A 6,596-nucleotide genomic window follows, 5' to 3' on the forward strand; every position below is an offset into this window, starting at 1 on the left:
GCAGATGAGTTGGTGGCAAAAGTGTCAAGGACGTGGGGATAAGCATTGTAACTGGAAGTGGATTAAGGAGATTGATGGGGGTTCAATCTCAGATTTTTCTATTGTGACCGGATGTGGATTTGGGAGATTGATGGGGGTTCAATCTCAGGTTTCCGGTTGAGATCAGATGCGGATCTCGGGATTGATGGAGGTTCAATCTTGGGGTTTGTGTGTGTTGACCGGGAGGGTCAGATGTAGGCTGGTCGGGGGGGGGGATCGGAGCGTTGATGATTGGGAGAGTATGGTTTGGATTGACCGCTGGGGTCAGGACTTTGTTGACCGGTGGAGTCAGGATAGTTTGGACCAGTGGTGTTCTGGATGCAGCAGACCATATGGTTGGATGGTGCGAACCGTTGCGACGGGGGTTTGATGAGATTTTGCAGATGAGTGGCGGTGTGTTCAGATTCGAGGACGAATCTTTTGTTAGAGGGGGAGAATTGTAACATCCGTGAACCAAAATTGGGGATTTTGGGGATGGGTGTCGATCGACACTAGACTAGTGTTGATCGACACCAGTTTTTCTGGTTCGACCAGATTATTTAATTCGTCGGTTTGGGTCGGTTTAATTAAGTAGTATGGGATGCTTAATTATATTTTGTAATTTACTAGTATTAAAAAAAAACGGGTCAGGGTGTTTCAACATGGAGCGCGATGGGCGATAGGTTCAGGATGTGACGTCTCTGTTTGGCGAGATCCGTGGATTCCAGACAGTCAACCGAGACCTGCAAACAGCCGAGGAAGGTATTTGCATCCAAATCTAATGGTCAATCATTTGATTAATCCGATTACGAAGGAGTGGCATTTTTCGATTCTGGAAAAGTACATGGATCCGGTGGATATCCAGATCATACTATCGATGGAAATCAGTAAATCTTTTAAACCGTATAAATTGATTTGGCATTATTCAAGATCAGGGAGGTATTCGGTCAAATCGGGATATCGGTTGGCACATGATTTAATTAAGGAGGTTGAGTACGGACCGACATGCACGGCTCTTAAGTCTCAGGCTTGGAAACTTGAGGTTCCCCCTAAGATTCAGCATTTTTTTTGGCAAATCGCTTCTGGTTCCCTCCATGTGTTGGATCGTCTGGCTCAACGGGGAGTTTGATGTGATACTCTTTGTCAAAGATGTGGTTTGGAGGCGGACACTATCAATCATGCACTTTTTGAGTGTTCCCGATCGCGTCGGATTTGGGATTTGTCCCCGTTGGATTCCCGTAGTGATGGATTTCCCCATAGTTCAATTTTTACGAATTTAGGTGTCCTGTTTTGGAGGGCACCGATTGCTTCGGATTCAAGGTTGAGTTTACCGTGGCTTGTTTGGTCAATTTGGAAAGACAGGAATAAAAAAGTTTTTCAAGGTTGTGAGGCAGAGCCAATAGAGATTATAAATCAGGCGGCTTCTAAAAAGTTGTTATGGGAAGAGGCCAAATCTTTCATTGCGGTTACTCTTGATCCTTTATATTTTGAGTCTCGGGATCCTGTTCCGCGGTGTCAGGTTGATGGATCTTGGAAGGCTTCAGATCCTTTGGAAGGTTTAGGTTGGTGGTTTTGCAGTAGTGAGGATTCAACGTTACTGTTAGGAGCACGGAGTCAGCGACGCGGTCCTTCACCCTTACATTCGGAGCTGCAGGCGTAAATTTGGGCGATGAAATCTATATTGGAGTCTGGTGTTGACTGTCAGATTTTCGAGTCAGATTGTGCTGAATTAGTGGCGATGGTGCAATGTCTTGATGATTGGCCAGCCTTCTCCAATTTACTGGATGAATTCAGTTTGCTTCGTTCATCCTTTCCTTCCTTCAATCTCTCGAGGATTCCGCGTACGACCAATGTTCGGGCAGATTGTCTTGTCCGCTCTTCAAGATCTTTACTTTCTACAATTTCTTTTGTAAACTTTTATCCTCCGGTTTGGGCTACCAACCTTGGAGTTATTTTCTAATCTAAGTCGGGGGATTTGATGTATTGTGTTTTTGGTGTCTTTTGTCCTTCATTTAATATTCGTTTTGAGTCATTTGTCGCATCTTTGTCCGTCTTTTGTGTTTTTTTGGTCTTTTCTTGAGTTCTGATTAGGTGTGGAGACAATGTGCTAGATTTGGAATATTTTGGTTGGCTTCGAGCTTAACTGGAATAAAGAAGCAGGAAGTGACTTTTGTACATCTCCAAGTTGAACAGAATCATGATGTCTGGACTAGTCTGGAGAAGTCTAGTGAAGTCTGTAGACAAGTCTGAGAGGTCTGGTGAAGTCTGGACAAATTTTGAGAAGTCTGGTGAAGTCTATAGACAAGTCTGGAGAAGTCTAGTGAAGTTTGTAGACAAGTCTGGAGAGGTCTGGTGAAGTCTGTAGACAAGTTTGGTGAAGTCTGTAGACAAGTTTGGTGAAGTCTGGTGAAATTTATGCACAAGCCTACTGAAGTCTGGACAAGTGTGGTAAAGTCTGTTTTGACTACAATCCAGACACATATTTCCTTTTTCTATTCTCATTTTTAATTTTATATCTTTTATTTTAATAAGGGTATAAATACCCCCAAAACCTAATGAGCAACAGATGCTATGATATAGGCTATTTTTCTGAGTTTTTTTTCTGCACCCTGAAACTTTTTGTAAGCTACTCTTTTGGGATTCTAGAGGTTCATCCCCATTGACAATTTGGAGAAGATTTCTAAACCCTTATTATTTTTGCAATTTAATCATGTTTTCTTCATCTATGATTTTTGATTTCTCTTTTGCTATGTGTGAGTAGTTCTCCAATTGGTTTTTAGGGTTCTAAGTAGGGGATCAAATGATTTAATGGTTTAATTTTTGCTTGAGAATTCTATTTTCTTTGTGGTTCTTTGATTCATATGCTCTTAATGCTAGAATAGGACTGATCACCTTGTTCTAGACTCGAGGTCTTTCTATGAATCACAAGTGTTCGATAGAATGCCTGAACCAATATGAATTGAGCAATATTTCTCTAACCTGCGAAAGTTGATGTTAGGGGATATTGTGAACTTAGTGAACTTGTTTGATAATGCAAATTTGATTAGGAGATTACAAATGAAAGTTTAGTAATTGAGTAGTCAACTTTAGTGATTAATACCTTGAAAGAGGGTTAGTCAAATCTTGTGTTCATGTTCTAGAACGGTTCTTAACTATTGAATTCCTTGTTTCATTTCCCCATTGGTCATTGATCTCTGAAATACCCTATAGCCCAATGTTTTAATCCTATAAGTTAAATCGTTTTATTTATTGCATTTTTATTTACAATTTCTGAAACCAAGCTAACAAACTTTCGTTCGCTTAAGCTATTTACAAGTCTCGCAAATCTTTAGTGTACCATTGGTCATTGTGGATTGGACCCCGCATATATTGCCTTGCGGTTAAGTGTATCGGGTAAATACTCGAGCAATCAAGTTGGCGCTGTCGCCGGGGACCAATTGCGTTACCTAGAGATTTAGGATTAGTTTATAGTCTAGAGCATTTTATTACAGTTGTTAACTAAAATTTTTCTTTCTTTTTGGTGTTTTCAGGTGTATGACCTGCAGTGCAGGCTCTTCACACCTAGAACAATATCACGAAGACTTGGGAAAGTTTGAGAGAGAGAATAGGAGAAAGAAAAGACTTGCTGAAATGGTTGACGGTTTCGCTGGTCAAAATGCTGGTAATATGGATGATGAACATCATGAAGATGAACATCATAGAGATTTTGAGGATGCTCCTCCTGCTGGGAACGTTAATCCTCCTGCTGGTGGAGAGGCTGCCCGAGCAGCTGAGGAGAAGTGAAGCAAACATGAGGGGAAAGCAATGCTGAGGAGAAGTGAAGCAAACATGAGGGGAAAGCAAGAGAGTTAAGGCTGAAGAACCAAGGTCTGGAGTCCCACTCGACCAGACACTCGACCGTGTGCAGAGAGGGACTCGACCGAGTGGAAGATGCACGAGAGAAGCCAACTCGACCGAGCACCGGGTCGAGTTGGCCGAGCCGCCTAGCTATTTTGTCTTTTAGCATTTTTAGGGCTTCCATTACGTTTTCTATTTAAGGACCTTGTACCCAGCAGCCACCAGGAGTCCAGCTTTTTAGAGAGTCAAAAACATAGTTTTTACCCTTTTGGGAATTATTTCTTTTGCACTTTTATATTTTTAGATCTTGTACCTTCTTTTGAAGGAGAAAACATAAGATTCTTGGATTTTGTTGGTTCCATAACTTTCAAGATATTAAGAATTCGTGTTTGATTCCTTCTTCAATATTGTAGATCTTTACTTTATCTTACATTTGATGCAAGTTTCAGTATTTTCTGGGTTTATGACTTTGATGTTCATCATGTGTTCTTGTGAGTAGTAGCTTAGGATCTTGAGGATGGGTTAGGTTGAGTTGTGTTTGAGGTTGGTCTGATTTGGTCAAGCTTGATTGTAGTAGAATCTCTTCTAGGCTAGATGTTCTTAATGATGATCCTATATCTGAGAGGATAGGGTTTGATTTAAAGCATCTTAGCATCACACCAATGTTTAAGAAGCATAGATAAGGCTAGATCTAGAACTTACCATTAGGCTTGCTAAGGGATTAGAGGTCTTGTTTGGTATTTGACATATTGCTTAATGCCTGCTTGTGCAGATTCTTTACTTTGTGAGAACAAGTCTAGAGATGCATAGGTTTGATTGTTTCTTGCCATGAGAGTGGATTAAACTTGTCTTAGAAATATATGTCTAGAGATTAGCTCAAGTGGTTGAGATTTGTTGACCAAGTTAGATGACCTCAATCATTAGTCCATCCCATGGATCCCTCCTCAAGGCCTTCCTTGTTTATTGATTTCTAAGTCTTAATCATGCTGTTTGATTGTTGTTTGATTCACTCTTGTGTTGCTCTGTTTTTCTTGTATTGCTCTGTTTCACGGATTTGTCTAGCTCGACCCTGCAGTCGATCTACACTCGATCAAGTGCTTTCTCGAGTTCATCCCCAGAACTTTTGTTTATGCTTTGTAGTTGTCCTGTCTTATCTCCTGTTTCATTCTAGTTGCATTTCTGTTGCATTTACTTAGTGTCCTGTTCATTACTTGTCTTGCATTAGTTCATTAGCATAGCTTCTATTTCTGTTCTAGTTTCATAATTGCCATAATCATTCTGTTTCATTTACATTTAGCATCTAGTTCTAGTAGCTTTACTTTCTGCATTTTACATTTCATCAATAGGATTGTTAGTGACAATCATCCTTTGCATTTGGCTTGACTTAGACATATATGCACATCCTAATTGCTTGCAAAACACTCAGATTAGATTGACACCTCTTATACTACAACTGCATAAGGGGAATTGAAACACCCTTCCATCCATTCATTTCATATCTCACCATACATACATTCATCATTCCACCACCATAAACATAGATTGTGTTTCAATTTGGCGCCGTTGCCCATTTGAGTGTGTTTTTATGACATTTAGGATCATCATTAGTCTAAGATTAAATTCGTTTATCCACTTGTGAAGTTGCTGAACTCGAATCTTCTTTTGCTTGGCTGTCTTGAGTTTCAGATACCAGCTCGACCAACAACTCGACCGAGTAGTGCTCGAGCACTTGATCGAGTCAGAAGCCGTATCTAAATAGACATCCATTCCTAGCCGACTCGACCACCCACTCGAGCCTGCGCTCCACCGTGTACCTGTTCGAGTCTGTACTCGTGTTTGTTGATGCACACAAGGTCAAAGGGGAAAGACAATCTTCAAAGGCCTATTGACAACATCCACAGGCTACAAAAGGGTTTGAGACATAAGCAAAGAATAGTAGTTCCAGAACAACAAGAGGATCAAGTCATCATGGAGCAACAAGATCCAGTTCCAAGACCAAGGAACATTGGTGCTGGAGATGCTCCCAACACACACAACCAGAGAGCTGGTATTGTGCCTCCCACAGTAGCAAACAACAACTTTTAGATCAAGAGTGGATTGATCTCCATGATTCAAGCCAACAAGTTCCATGGGTTGCCAATGGAAGATCCCCTAGACCACCTTAATGAATTTGATAGAATATGTGGTCTCACAAAGATCAATGGTGTGAGTGAAAATGGTTTCAAGCTAAGGTTGTTCCCTTTCTCACTTGGAGACAAGGCTCATCTATGGGAAAAGACTCTTCCTACTGGAGCAATCACCACATGGGATGCTCGCAAGAAGGCTTTCTTAGCCAAGTTCTTCTCAAATACTAGAACAGCTAGATTGAGGAATGAAATTTATGGGTTTGCTCAAAGGAACAATGAGAGCTTTTGTGAAGCTTGGGAGAGGTTTAAAGGGTTCCAGACTCAGTGTCCTCACCATGGCTTCAGCAATGAGTCCCTACTAAGTACTTTGTATAGAGGAGTGCTTCCCAAGATAAAAATGCTTCTTGACACAGCCTCTAATGGCAACTTCCTCAACAAGAATGTGGAAGAAGGATGGGAATTAGTTGAGAACCTTGCTCAGTCTGATGGGAATTACAATGAGGACTATGACAGAACCATAAGGTCCACATCTACTGACCAAGAGGACAAGTACAAGAAGGATTTGAAGATGGTCAATGAGAAGCTTGACAAGATCCTCCTTAGCCAACAAAAGTC

The sequence above is a fragment of the Camelina sativa genome, chromosome 14 (genome assembly GCF_000633955.1).
Source record: "Camelina sativa cultivar DH55 chromosome 14, Cs, whole genome shotgun sequence".
Lineage (NCBI taxonomy): Eukaryota > Viridiplantae > Streptophyta > Magnoliopsida > Brassicales > Brassicaceae > Camelina > Camelina sativa.